This window comes from Leopardus geoffroyi, chromosome C2, assembly GCF_018350155.1.
Source record: "Leopardus geoffroyi isolate Oge1 chromosome C2, O.geoffroyi_Oge1_pat1.0, whole genome shotgun sequence".
Classification (NCBI taxonomy): domain Eukaryota; kingdom Metazoa; phylum Chordata; class Mammalia; order Carnivora; family Felidae; genus Leopardus; species Leopardus geoffroyi.
In genome coordinates, this window is record NC_059333.1 from 148479924 (window position 1) to 148493903 (window position 13980).

Sequence of the window (13980 nt, forward strand, 5' to 3'; positions counted from 1 at the left end):
GTCCAGAATGAGTTCTTCTGCCTTTGTAGTAACAGGAAACAGTTCACTGCTTACTGGCACCTAGGGTTTTAACTGGTGCTAAACATAGCCAACTTAGAGACTTTCAAACTGTAGGAATTTAGGGCACCTTCCTGCTTTGTGGCCTATGCAGTAGATGGACATAATATCCTTAATTCCACCAAAAAAGAGGATGTCTTTTTTTTCCAAATGGCCCGGAGCATTGTCAGGTACACAAAATGTGAGTTTTCCTTAGTTTGGATTCTCCCAAAAGCAGACCCCAAGGCAAGGATTTTGATGCACGTAGTTTATTCAGGATCATAGTGAGGAAATGGATAAGGGAAGAGGGAAGGGTGGAGAGCCAATAACGCAGATATTAAACAGCAGGTTTCTGTTGTCAGCAATTAGGGCTTAATCCACCCAGGCCTCTCTGAGAGTGTGCTGGGTGGGATGTGCCTCCAAACTGTCCCACTGAGGGGGAGTTGGGATATTTATACACCAATTCTTATCCCTCAGTGTCTCAGGGTTGTTCCAGGGAATTAGCACTCTTACACTTCTGGCCTTTCCAAGAGTGGACCAACAACACCCACTTCCAAGGTCAGAGGATGTCCTCCAACAGGGAGACATGGGCAGTCCTCCAGGGAGGCAAAGAACATAGGGGTGGGGTACTGACAGCCACTGCTACAAAAGTCAAAGTCAGATCCATAAATGAGCTGTGTGTTTCATGTTTAAAATATGCAGCGTGGTCTTTTGAAAGACACATTTTTGCCTTGCAGAATCTGTTTGCCTTTAAGGAAAAGTAGCAGAAAATGTAGCTGTAGCTGTAGGCCGTGGCGCGTAAGCAAATTGGAATTGAAGCCTTCACCGTTTGCAATTCCCAACCCCCTTCTATAACTGTACCCAGAATAAATGAGGTCACCCTCTCCCTGTAGAGTCAGCACAAGTCTGGGCAGAAGATGACGCCGTTGACACTCAGCTGAAAACTGAGACAGCAGCATTTGCAAGACACAGGAAAGAACAGGGTATCAGACTCCATTATCTGTATGTAGACAATGCAGGTAGCAATGTTAACTACCCACGATGACCATGACAATTAAGTCCAGTGAGTTAAAGACGCCCAGCAGAGTGCCACTGCCCATATTAGAGCTCTTGCAGACAAATAAGAAGGCTCAAGTATGTTCTAATTCTTCTGAAAAGAGAAAACGCTTTTCTTTTCTTTTTGTTCATAAAAGTAATACATACTTCTGGTAATTGTAAAAAACTTAGAAAATACAGGAAAATGTAAAGAGATCAACTGTAAGTCCATGTTCCAATCTTTTACAAATATGTAAACAAAATAGATAAACCTATATAAATACAGTCTCTATCTTTTATAATATAATCATATATTGGAACCAGTGGGATCCTTCTACATATATGATTTGGTGTCTGTTTTTCATATAGTGTATCATGTGCTGTGTGATTCTGTATGTCACTGACAGTTCTTCAAAATGTTTCTGTTACCTGAATTATATTCCATCACCTGGATATGCCATAAACCATTTGGCCATTCTTCTATGACTTTGTGGTAAGCCCGTCCATGCTGACCACGTGACCTCTGGGTATTTCATTGGAATGTACTCTCAGGTGTGGGATTACAGAGTTAAAAGGGAATGAGACCAGAAGTCTGGGGACAGGGTTAAGGGGAAGCCTCCTACCAGCAGTCAGTGGTGGAAATCTGTGACATACGAAGATGACTGTCTTTAGCTGTGGAGGTGTAGGCCAGGCCTGCCAACATACAGATCAGAGTCCCTGAACTTGCAGGAACCCTCAAGATAACCTCCTCCCACGCCCTCTTTGTTGTTTTTCAGATAAGGAAGCTGAGTTGCAAAGATTTGCCCGATTTGGCCAGGCCATCAGGCTCCAGACTTGGGTTGTTTTTAGAAATTAAATTACATCATGACACAGAAAATGGAATGGCTAGACGGCTGGTTGCCCAGCCAGGAGGGAGGCTATGTTCTTCTACTGCTTTGGAGCTTGAAAGAGCACCTCCTTCCCCATCAGATGACTACACATAATAGGATAAAATATCTCTTCCTACATTTGGAAGACCCACAAGGTTTGGTGAAGTGCCTAGGAATAAAAATAAACCAGAAGGAACACAGTCCATTGAATCAGAGCAAGTCAATGAAACTCACACTAGGAAAGGCAAAGCACTTTCGAGAGGGCAGGTAGTTCTTTCCCTGTTTTTTGAATGGAGACTGGGGTTCCAGGTATAATGTATTTTGCAGACATTGTCAGAGTCCTGCTCATATTCCCTCAGCACACACCATTCCCAGATACGTCAACCACTTCCTACTGCAAGCACCTGAGAAGTTTTGCCTGAGGGCTTTCACAGGCTAAAGGAGCCTTGCTCAGGCCCATCTGGACAGATGGGCCAGCAACCCTCAACCAATGACCAATGGGAGTCAGTGTTTAAATAACCCTGTTCCCTGGGTGCCTGGGTGGCTCAATCGGTTAAGCATCCAACTTCAGCTCAGGTAATGATCTCGCAGTTCGTGGGTTTGAGCCCCACATCAGGCTTTGTGCTGTCAGCTCGGAGCCTGGAGCCTGCTTCAGATTCTGTGTCTCCCTGTCTCTTGGCCCCCCGCCCCCCCACTCACATTCTGTCTCTCTCTCTCTCTCAAAAATAAATAAACATTAAAAAAAAATTAGGGGCGCCTGGGTGGCTCAGTCGGTTGAGTGTCCGACTTCGGCTCAGGTCATGATCTTGCAGTTTGTGAGTTTGAGCCCCGTGTCAGGCTCTGTGCTGACAGCTCAGAGCCTGGGGCCTGCTTCAGATTCTGTGTCTCCCTCTCTCTCTGCCCATCTTCTGCTCATGCTCTGTCTCTCTCTGTCAAAAATAAATAAACATTAAAAAAAATTAAATATCCCTGTTCCCTTGCCCCTGGAGAGGACATTTTTGTTCTATACCATCTCACTAGTGCGAGTGGGTCCCAAATGCCCATGACAATAACCTGCTCTTATCACACCCTGTACTTCCCCTTCCTGTCTTACTTTCCTACTCCCCTCCTGGTTCTGGCATCACCCCCAACTCAAGTCCTTATATCAGTGTCTGTTTCTAGGGGAGCCCAACCTAAGACATAATAGGGCCCTTTCAGAATTAATTGTAGGAAATCCCGAAAAGGGAAACCTCAGTTAGTGGAGTAGATACAAACTGATACAGATGTTAGAATTATCAGACAAGGATGTTAAAACCATTATTATAACTTTTTGAAAATTATTATTTCAAAAAGATAGAGGAACGATTGAACCTACTAAGGTGATACATGGAAGATACTTTAAAGCCCAATGGACCTTCTAAAAATAGAAGCAGCCCAAGATACACATGGCTGATGGATGCAGTGGAGGAAGATCCCAGGCTGACAGGCAGAAACCAAATTATTATAGTTAGGATTAGGTTCAGTACATAAAGCAGGGTGTGTGTGTGTGGAGGGGGGCATAAGTAATTAGCGGTACCTTAAACAAGAGAGAAGCTGATTCTTCTCTCATGTAAAAGAAATCTGTGGAGGTAGGCAGTGCATAGCTGAAAGGGCAGCTCCACTGTGTCATCAGAGATTCAGTCTCCTCTTCAGCCCTACTACCCTTTGTGCATAACTTTCATCCTCAAAGTCATCTCATAGTCCAAAGTGGCAGCTCCAGCTCCAGCCATTACTTCCACATTCCGGGCAACACAAAGAAGGAAGAATAGAAGAGCAAAAAGAGACCCTGCCTAGCAGGTTAATTCCATTTAAGTAGACTGGAAATCCTACAGAACTCTTCCACTTAGACCCTTTTTCATGTGGCAGCCCCTGGCTGCAAGGTTTAGAAATATACTGTCTTAGCTGGATGCATTGCTAAAATCAGAGTTGTGTTACTAAGTAGGGAGGAAAGAATGGCTGTTGGGTCAGGTGGCCAGCAATTTCTGACTTACCAAGGCTTATAAGATGTTTGGTGTGAGGGCTAGAATGAGAAGGATAGAAAACGTGTTAGTTGAATTTATGTTTTCAGAATAACTGAGCCAATTAAATCTTCACTTAGCATCTACCTCACACATGTAGAACACAGGCAATCCAGACAAAAACAAACAAAAAAAAAAATTTTAAAGCTCTGTATCAGCCATCATGGCTGCATAACAAACCACTACAGATTTTAGTGGCTGAAAATTAAAAAAAAATAATTATTTCTCACAATTTTATGGGTTGGCCAGGCTCTTGCCTAGAGTCATGTATGCAGCTGTAGTCATTTGGCAGCTCTGTTAGGTCTGGAGATTCTGAGGTGGCCAGGGCCTTAGTTATGGCTGTCATCTGAGTGCCTCTCCACATGGTGTCTCATCATTCAGTTATCCAGCTCAGGCCTTCTCACATTATGGTGGGAACATTCTAAGACCAGGAAGGTGGAAGCTGCAAGGCCTCTTGAGACCAAGGCTCCAGAACTTGCATAATGTTACTTCTGTTGCATCCCATTAGCCAAAGCAAGTCACAGGCCAGACCAGATTTAAGAGATGAGAAATAGACTTCAACTTTTGATGAGGATGCTGCAAAGCCATTGTTAAAGGGGCAGGGACAGAGGGAGATGTGATTCATTGGGAACCATACTGTTAACAATCTACCACAGACTCTCTAAAGAAAGTTTACTACCTAGAGGGCTCTAGGAATGAAGCCTTCCCCATTCTGGGATCTTTGGATCTTATAACCTCAAACCTTCTCCCTTATTGTTCATTCTAAAGCAAAGTCTGCTAAGAAATAAGCCCTGGCCACTTAAACAGAACTCTCAGCTGAGGGAGAGGTCAAAAGAAAGAGACAAAAACATACACTAGCAGAGGAAATCGGTATCAACTATCTTAAAAAATCCATCCCTTATTCTTAGGTATGTACAGTTAACAAATGACTATAAAAAAGACTTTAAAAATTTGAATAATGGAAAAGAAAGACGAAGTCAAAAGAACAATAATCCCAGAGGAAATGGAGATAAATCAGAGAACAGAAAGAAGCATGATCAAATAAACAAACAAAAAACCTTAAATGACTTCAAAGAGATTTGAGAAGCTATTACATTTATAAAACAAGAACCTGTGTGTGTGTGGGGGGGGGTGGTGGGAACAGTCAGGAGCACAAGAAAAATCTTTGGAAGCATAATGGCAGTTATAAAAAAATCCATAGAGAACATAGGGGAAAAAAGGAAATCACCTAGGAAATGGAACAAAATCAAAGAAATGGAAAATAGGAGAGATAATAAACATAGAAAACTACTCTATGAGGTTTAACCTCTAAATAATAGGAGGTCAGTGAAGAGAGATTTTGGAAACCACTGGAAGGAATTTGTTAAAGAAATATGGACAACGTTTTCTACAAAGATGTAAGTCCTTGGTTTGAAAGAGACTTCTGAGTTCTTGCTATAACGTGTTTTAAAAAGAAGCAAGTCTAGAGGTACTAAAGTGAAACTTAGAACATCATGGAGGTTAAGAAATAGCAGGTCATCAATAAAGGAACAAGATTAAGTCATCAAACTTATTATCTGACATGAAAGGGCTTAGAAATTTCACCCCTCATGTATCCTTTCTGCAGAAAGAAGATGTGATATATATGACACAGTGGAATCCCCCAGGCATGCTGTAAAAAGAAACTAGCATATCAACTGCTCAACCAACCTAAACACAATCAGTTCACATTAGATCAAAAACTCAGTGGGCTTTCACAAGAATGTTTTTAGGAAGCATGGAAAAATTTTCAAACAATAGAAAAAAGGAATAAGAAGGTCAATAATAATAGTCATGTAGTGAAGAAAACATATGTTTCTTCTTTCAATAGCAAAAAAAGAACCAATTAGAAACACTAGAAAATAAATATACTAGTGAAGCAAAGGAAAACGTGGTATAATTTTGAGGCATTGATAATATAAGTGTAGCAGACTTAGTGACTTGCATTAACGGCCCAGTTAAGGGCTGTCCTATATCCATACTTTCTGTAGCCTCCCTACCAACACCCCAGCTCTGGGTCATAGGACTTGATTTAGCTAAGAGCACAGTAGCAAATGATCCAAGAAGGAAACGTGAAAAGGTACTTTCATGTTTCAGCTCTCTCTCTTGAAGCCCTGCCACCACCATGAGTACAAACACGGGTTCACCTGTTAGAAGGATATGAGAAACACTAACTAAGTCATCAAAGCCAAGGCAATTCTAGACCAATCTGTCCTAGCCTAATCCAGCAGCCAAACACAACCATGGGAGTGAGTCCATGAGAGATCATCCAAGCCCGGTCAGATGAGCAGAACCACTCAGCTGATCTATAGTCTCATAAGAAATAATAGATCATTTTTGTTTTTAAAGGATTAAGTTTAAGGGTGATTGATTATGCAGCAGTAGCTAACTGATACAGAAATAAAAGAGAATTGATTTGACTTAGATGCTAAGAATATTCTTTTTCAAATTATAAAGAGGGCGTGGCATTGGCCCTGTTGTCAAGGTCATGTCTTTCTGTCCATCCCACTTGACTCAACCAGGAATGATATGTACATCATCACAATAATGTAAACTTTGTTTCTTGGATTTGAACATTTAGGAATAACTTAAAACCCAGAAGACTTCATTATGGTTACAGACAGAACGTAACTCTTATTGCTCTAAGGAATGTAAAGGACAGCTGAAAACAAGTGGGATGAGAAAGAGGCACTGAAGAAGAAGGGAGAGTAAGCGTAGTAGCCCTAATATGTTCATTTTACTTGGTAGAAGCAAGAGCCATTGGCAGAAGTTGATGGAACAGAAACTAGAGATTTAAGTATATTATTTAAAGTTGCAAAGGAAACCAGTGATGAGGAAGAGGTAGAAAAGCTGAAGTAAATGAACACTACCTGTTTCTGTTCTTCTAGCATAAGAAGTTGAATTTTTTTTAATTGAAATATAAAATACCGTGGTGTGTATGAAGTGCACTAATCTTAAGTGAACAGTTGGTGAATTTTTATATGTGTGTTGCAGTCATTACCCAGATTGAGATAGAGAACATTGCCAGCACCCCCAGGAAGTTCCCTCATGCTTCTTTCCAATCTACTCCCCAGAAATAGCCTCTCTTCTGATTTCTGTCACCATTCATCTGTTTTTCCTATCTTTGAACCTCAAATACATGAAAACATAGAGTATGTACTCTTGTGTTTGTCCTCTATTCAATATGAGATTCATTTATGTTGCTACATGCATCAGTTTATTCTTTTTATTGCAGTGTGGTATTCCATTGTATGATTATACCAGAGTATATCCTGTTTAGTTTCTAGTTTGGCCATTGTGAAAAAGTTGCTGTGAAAATTCTTCTATTTGTCTTTTGGTGTGGATCTCATTCCTTTTTTTTTTTTTTTTTTTTTTTTGAAGTATACTTCAAATAGTGTTATATTAGTTTCAGGTGTACAATATAATAATTCAATAATTCTATACAGGGGCGCCTGAGTGGCGCAGTCGGTTAAGCATCCGACTTCAGCCAGGTCACGATCTCGCGGTCCGTGAGTTCGAGCCCCGCGTCGGGCTCTGGGCTGATGGCTCAGAGCCTGGAGCCTGTTTCCGATTCTGTGTGTCTCTCTCTCTCTGCCCCTCCCCTGTTCATGCTCTGTCTCTCTCTGTCCCAAAAATAAATAAACGTTGAAAAAAAAAATTAAAAAAAAAAAAATAATTCTATACATTACTCAATGCTCATCACAGTAAATTTACTCTTAATCCCCTTGACCTATTTATTTTATTATTTTTTAATGCTTATTTTATTTTTGAGAGAGAGAGAGAGAGAGAGAGGGAATGAGCAGGAGAGGGGTAGAGAGAGAGAGGGAGACAGAGGATCCAAAGTGGGCTCCATGCTGACAGCAGAGAGCCCGATTTGGGGCTTGAACTCATGAACTGGAAGATCATGACCTGAGCCAAAGTCGGACGCTTAACCGACAGAGCCACCCAGGCACCCCACCCCCTTCACCTATTTAAGCAATCCCCTCCACTCCACCTTCCCCTCTGGCAACCACCAGTTTTTTCTCTGTAGTTAATAGTGGTTTCTTTTGGTCTCTTTTTTCTTTGTTTGTTTGTTTTGTTTCTTAAGTTCCACATGTGAGTGAAATCATCTGGCATTTGTCTTTTTCTGACGGATTTATTTCACTTAGCATTATACTCTCTAGCTCCATCCGTGTCATTGCAAATGGCAAGGTTTCATTCTTTTTTATGGCTGAGTACTATTCCACTACTATTAATGGAATACACACACACACACACACACACACACACACACACACACCACATCTTCTTTATCCATTCATCAGTGGATGGACACTTAGGCTCTTTTCATAGTTTGGCTATTGTAGATAATGCAGCTGTAAACATAGGGGTGCATGTACCTATCGAATTAGTGTTTTTGTTTTCTTTGGGTAAATACCCAGGAGTGGAATTACTGGATCATATGTTAATTCTATTTTTAATTTTTTGAGGAAATGCCATACTGTTTTCCACAGTGGCTGCCCCAGTTTGCTTTCTCTCCAGTATTGCATGAGGATTCTTTTTCTCATCTTTACCAACACTTGTTATTTCTTGTCTTTTTGATTCTAACCAATAGCTCTCATTATTTTTATTTTATTTTTTTTAAAGTAAGCTCTATGCCCAACATGGGGCTTGAACTCATGACTGCAAGATCAGGAGGGGCTTGAACTCATGACCGCAAGATCAGGAGTTGCATGTGCCACTGACTGAGCCAGCCAGGCGCCCGCAGTAACTTTCATTCTTAACTCAGGTCTTTTTTTACTTGCTGTTTCCTCTACATGTACTGTTTTGCCTCCTGACCTTTGCAAGGCTGGTTCTTTCACCATTCAAGACTCAGCTGTCAGATAAAGGTGAAGGGGGATAGGCGAGGGGCTGGAACACTTGGGAGCTGGCTGGGCATCTCTCTCTTCTTATAGTTTCAGGGTCTCTCCATGTGGTTTTGTTTTGTGGGCTACTTTGAGCTTCCTCACAGCATGTCACTTTCAGGGTAGCTGGATTCTTTCTATGGCAGCTGAAAGTTTCAAGAGTATTCCAGCAAACTGAGGAAACTTTATCACTTCTTATGACCTAGACTTGGAAATCACACAGCACTGCTTTTACTATTTTCTACTGATTACGAGTAAGTCACTAATCCAGCCAAATTTGAAGGTAAGGAAAATATATACTACTTCTTGATAAGTGAGTATTAAGTCTAGATGAGCATGTGGGATGGAAAACATTGTTGTGGCCAGTTTTTGGAAAATATACTCAACCATTCTGCCTTATGTGGTTTTCTCCATAGTACTTTTTATTACTGGATATTATTTCTTTGCTTTTGATCAGCCATCTCCCTTTACTAGAATATGTGCCATAAAAGGACAGGAACCCTCTCTTTATTATTCTTCCCTGTCACTGGTACTTGAATGGTGCCAGCACATAGTAGGTGTTTAACATATTTGTTGAATGAAATAGTAAGACTTTTGCAGCAGGGAACCAATGGATGCCTCAGGTTAATAAACCAAGTAACAGAAGTATAGGCACATTATTTAAGGATGTGGACCTAACCACTCAAAGTACTAAAAATAGAAATAGTTAAAGGGGTTGCCTTTGGGGCACAAGATAGGGAGAGGAAATGGGGGATGGATGGTTAGTGCTTTTCTGAGGCACTTGTTGGGGAGATTTTTTAAACCCGTGTGCTTTTTTTTTAATCTCTGACATGAAAATTTTGAAAAAAATAAGAACTATCATTGTAGACAATATTGAAGAACTGGAAGAGAGCAAAAAACTAACTCATCAAGGCTTTTTTTGTGGTATCATCACCCAGACAAAGCTGCTGTGAACATTTTGGTCTATTACCTTCTTGTTGCAAATAGACAGTTCTGAATCTTGTCTTTTTATTTTCCTTGCATTAACTATTGTGAGAATTGCTCTGGGCAGAAATGCTGCCTGGCAAAGGTATGTGACCTAAAGATTCTGTTACTTCTTGTTTCCCTTACTTAGAGGTCTGCATAATTATACCCTTTGTCTTTTTTTCCTCTCCAGCCCAGACAACTGCATTTTACCTGCTCTTTCCCTGCCCATTTTTCTGTGTTGTCCAAGGACTTCATGAGTTCATCTCTGTCTCCTCAACCACAGGACAGAGTTGTGTCTTGATTAGCTATTGCTACATAACAAGCTAATCAAAAACTTAGTGACTTAAAATAACCATTTTTATCATTTTGCACAATTCTGCTGGTCAGGAATTTGGACAAGGCAAAGCCCTGTCATCTCTGCTGCACATGACGTCTGCTGAGGGGTAATGTCCATCATGTCTGATGCCTCAGCTGGGATCCCCGGCATGGCAGGTGGGCGTTGATGGAAATGGTTTAATTGTGATCGTATGCCTGGGGCTTCAGCTTAACTCAGCCGCTGGGGGCCTGGCTTCTCCACGTGGTCTCAGAGCTTTTCCCTCCCCACATGGTCTCGCCAGGGGCGTAGCCATTCTTCTTGCAAGGCAGCTCCGGGCTCCCAGGAATTTGGGCCTAAAACTCTACCTGTATTCTGTTGCCTAAAGCAAGCCACAGGCCCAGTCCACATTCCTCCGTGGGTCCAGATGCCTCCACCAGGAGGCATGGGTCACGGGGGCCACCAATGTAACAGATTACCACTGAGTCAGATGGAATTCAAATCCTGGCTCCTTGACTTGCTAACTGTATTTCCTTGGCCTGATTTCTTTCTTTCTTTCTTTCTTTCTTTCTTTCTTTCTTTCTTTCTTTCTTTCTAAAAAAATTTTTTTTAAGGTTTATTTATTTTTGAGAGAGAGAGAGAGAACAAAAGGCAGAGGGGCAGAGAGAGAAGGAGACACAGAATCTGAAGCAGGCTCCAGGCTCTGAGCTGTCAGCACAGAGCCCGACATGGGGCTCGAACTCACAGAATGCAAGATCATGACCTGAGCTGAAGTCAGAGGCTTAACTGACTAAGCCACCCAGGTGCCCCCTCTTTCTTTCTTTTTTTTTATTTTGGAGTGGAAAACATTTATTAAATGTAAGCATTAAGTGTAAAGGCAAATGAGCATTACTCTTTAATATTATAAATTATAAAATAAACCAAGTCCAGTTGCTTCAAGTTGACATAGAAGACAAGTTTCCCCTCCTCCCCTCTCCTAGGACTCATCACATTAATATACATACAGAAATAAAACCAACATCATCATTATGCATTTTTTTCTATTTTACCACTATACTTCTTTTAGCATTAGCCCCTCTCTTAGATTTTGAAATATAGAGGAATTGTAACAAATATCAAATGAGGTACACACAAACACACTCACACGTGATAGTAGGTATGAAAACATTTCCATGGTTAAAGGGCTCTTGATATTTACCACTCAATAATTTCTAAGGCTACCTTTAGAAAAGCTTTTAGGTTAACTATTGTAAACCCAAACATTGCAGGCCTGTACCATCCATCTTCAGAATCCAGGAAACAGATCAATATTTGATCTATAGGCAGTTGAATCTATAAGCAGGTCTTCCAAAGGAGCTTAATATGAGCAAGCACAATTCTCAAAATTAACCACATAACATTTTGTTTATTATATACTTATTTTTTTGAAGTATAGTTAAAACACATTAGTATAGTAGTTTCAGGTATCCAGTATAGTGGTTTGAGAACTCTATATGTTATCCTATGCTCACACAAGTGTAGCTACCATACCACACTATACCACAATATAGACTATTACACAATATAGAATATACCACAGTATAGAATATTACAATATTCTATACACTATACACTATACAATATACTATACAATACACAATATACACAATACTTACAATATACTATATTCCCTATTTCATCCTCTTGACTTAATCTTTAAAAAAATTTTTTTTAATGTTTATTTGTTTTTTTTTTGTTTTTTTTTTTTTTTAATATTTTTTTTTCAACGTTTATTTATTTTTGGGACAGAGAGAGACAGAGCATGAACGGGGGAGGGGCAGAGAGAGAGGGAGACACAGAATCGGAAACAGGCTCCAGGCTCCGAGCCATCAGCCCAGAGCCCGACGCGGGGCTCGAACTCCCGGACCGCGAGATCGTGACCTGGCCGAAGTCGGACGCTCAACCGACTGCGCCACCCAGGCGCCCCTAATGTTTATTTGTTTTGAGAAAGAGAGACAGAGTGCGAGCGGGGAGGAGCAGAGAGAGAGGGAGACACAGAATCTGAAGCAGGCTCCAGGCTCTAAGCTGTCAGCACAGATCCTGACACAGGGTTCTAACTCATGAACCGTGAGATCATGACCTGAGCCGAAGTCGGACACTCAACCAACGGAACCACCCAAGCACCCCTTGATTGTTCATTTTATAACTGGAAGCCTGTACCTCCCACTCCCCTCACCCCTTTTTGCCCATCTTTCCACCTGTCTCTGCTCTGGCAACCACCAGTTTGTTTTCTCTATTTATGGGTCTGTTTCTGCTTTGTTTGTTCATTTGCTTTGTTTTTCAGATTTTACACATAAGTGAAATCGTATGGTATTTGTCTTTCTCTGACTTATTTCACTTAGGTCCATCCATGTTGTCACAAATGGCAAGATTTCATTCTTTTTAATATTCCTCTGTGTGTGCGTGTGTGTGTGTGTGTGTGTGTGTGTGTACCACGTCTCCTTTACCCATTTATTCATCTGTGGGTGGACACTTGGGCTGCTTCCATGTCTTGGCGATTGTAAATAATGCCTCAGTAAACATAGGGGTGTATACATCTTTTTGAATTAGTGCTTTTGTTTTCTTTGGGTAAAATACTCAGTAATGGAATTAGCGGATCATACGGTATTTCTGTTTTTTAATTTTTTGAGGAACCTCCATACTGTCTTCCACAGTGACTGCACCAAATTATATTCCTACCACAGTGCATGAGGATTTCTTTCTCTCCATTCCTTACCAACCCTTGTTATTTCTTGTCTTTTCGATCCTAGCTTCTCTGACAGGTGTAAGGTGATACCTCATGTGGTTTTGATTTGTATTTCTTTGATGATGAGTGATATTGAGTGGCTTTTCATGTGTCCGTTGGCGTTTGTTAATGCCAGTTTATTTTGTTTTTGTATCCCTTGCCTGAGGAGACATATCTAGAAAAATATTGCTATGGTCCTTGGCCTAATTTCTTAACCTCTTAGAGCCATCATATCTTTCCACATCTATAAAAGAATTAGCATATAATTCCACCCAGGCAGAATCACTTTGTGCACTGAATAACATAATTAAGTATTGTGCTAGATGCAGTCACTGCATGGTGTTTCATAGAAGGGACTTGAGCGGTAGAAAGATGTGCAGACTGGTTGTGGGGTCGTTTTTGGCACCAAGGCTGCAGCACTCATGACGAACGTCACTCACATTGCTTGTGACCACTGGGTACATTTACTTGTGCCAATGGGATTTGTCCCTGGATGTTATCTACACAGAAAGAATGAAGAAAAGCTAACTGCCTTCTAGAATAAGAGTTTGTTGTTTAAGAGGGAATTGAGACCCAGTGAAGAAGTCACCTGGAAGTAAAGGCTATGACTGAATTATAGAATGTTCACATTTTAAAAATTAGGAGACAGGGGCGCCTGGGTGGCTCAGTTGGTTAAGTATATGACTTTGGCTCAGGTCACTATCTCACGGTTCGTGCGTTTAAGCCCTGCGTCGGGCTCTGTGCTGACAGCTCGGAGCCTGAAGTCTGCTTTGGATTCTGTGTCTCCCTCTCTCTCTCTGCCCTTCCCTCGCTTGTGCTCTCTCTCTCTCTCTTTCAAGAATAAAGAGTAAAATTAAACATTAAAAAAAAATAAAATAAAAGTTAGGAGAGAAATAAAAACCCATTCATTATTTTTGAAAACAGGATGTGCAAACTGCAAACCTGATGGACCCATGAGAAAATGAGCTCCTGGTAATCTGAAGACACCTTTGGGAGGGCTTTAGCTCTCCAAGAATCCAGACGTTGGAGCCAATGTTATTTAAATCTCAAAATAAAATAA

General features: G+C 41.0%; 1 pseudogene; it reads left to right on the forward strand.

Annotated features, from left to right (window-relative positions):
• Positions 1-1077: 1077 nt before the first annotated feature.
• On the forward strand, positions 1078-13530 carry LOC123610418 (annotated as a pseudogene).
• Positions 13531-13980: the final 450 nt, after the last annotated feature.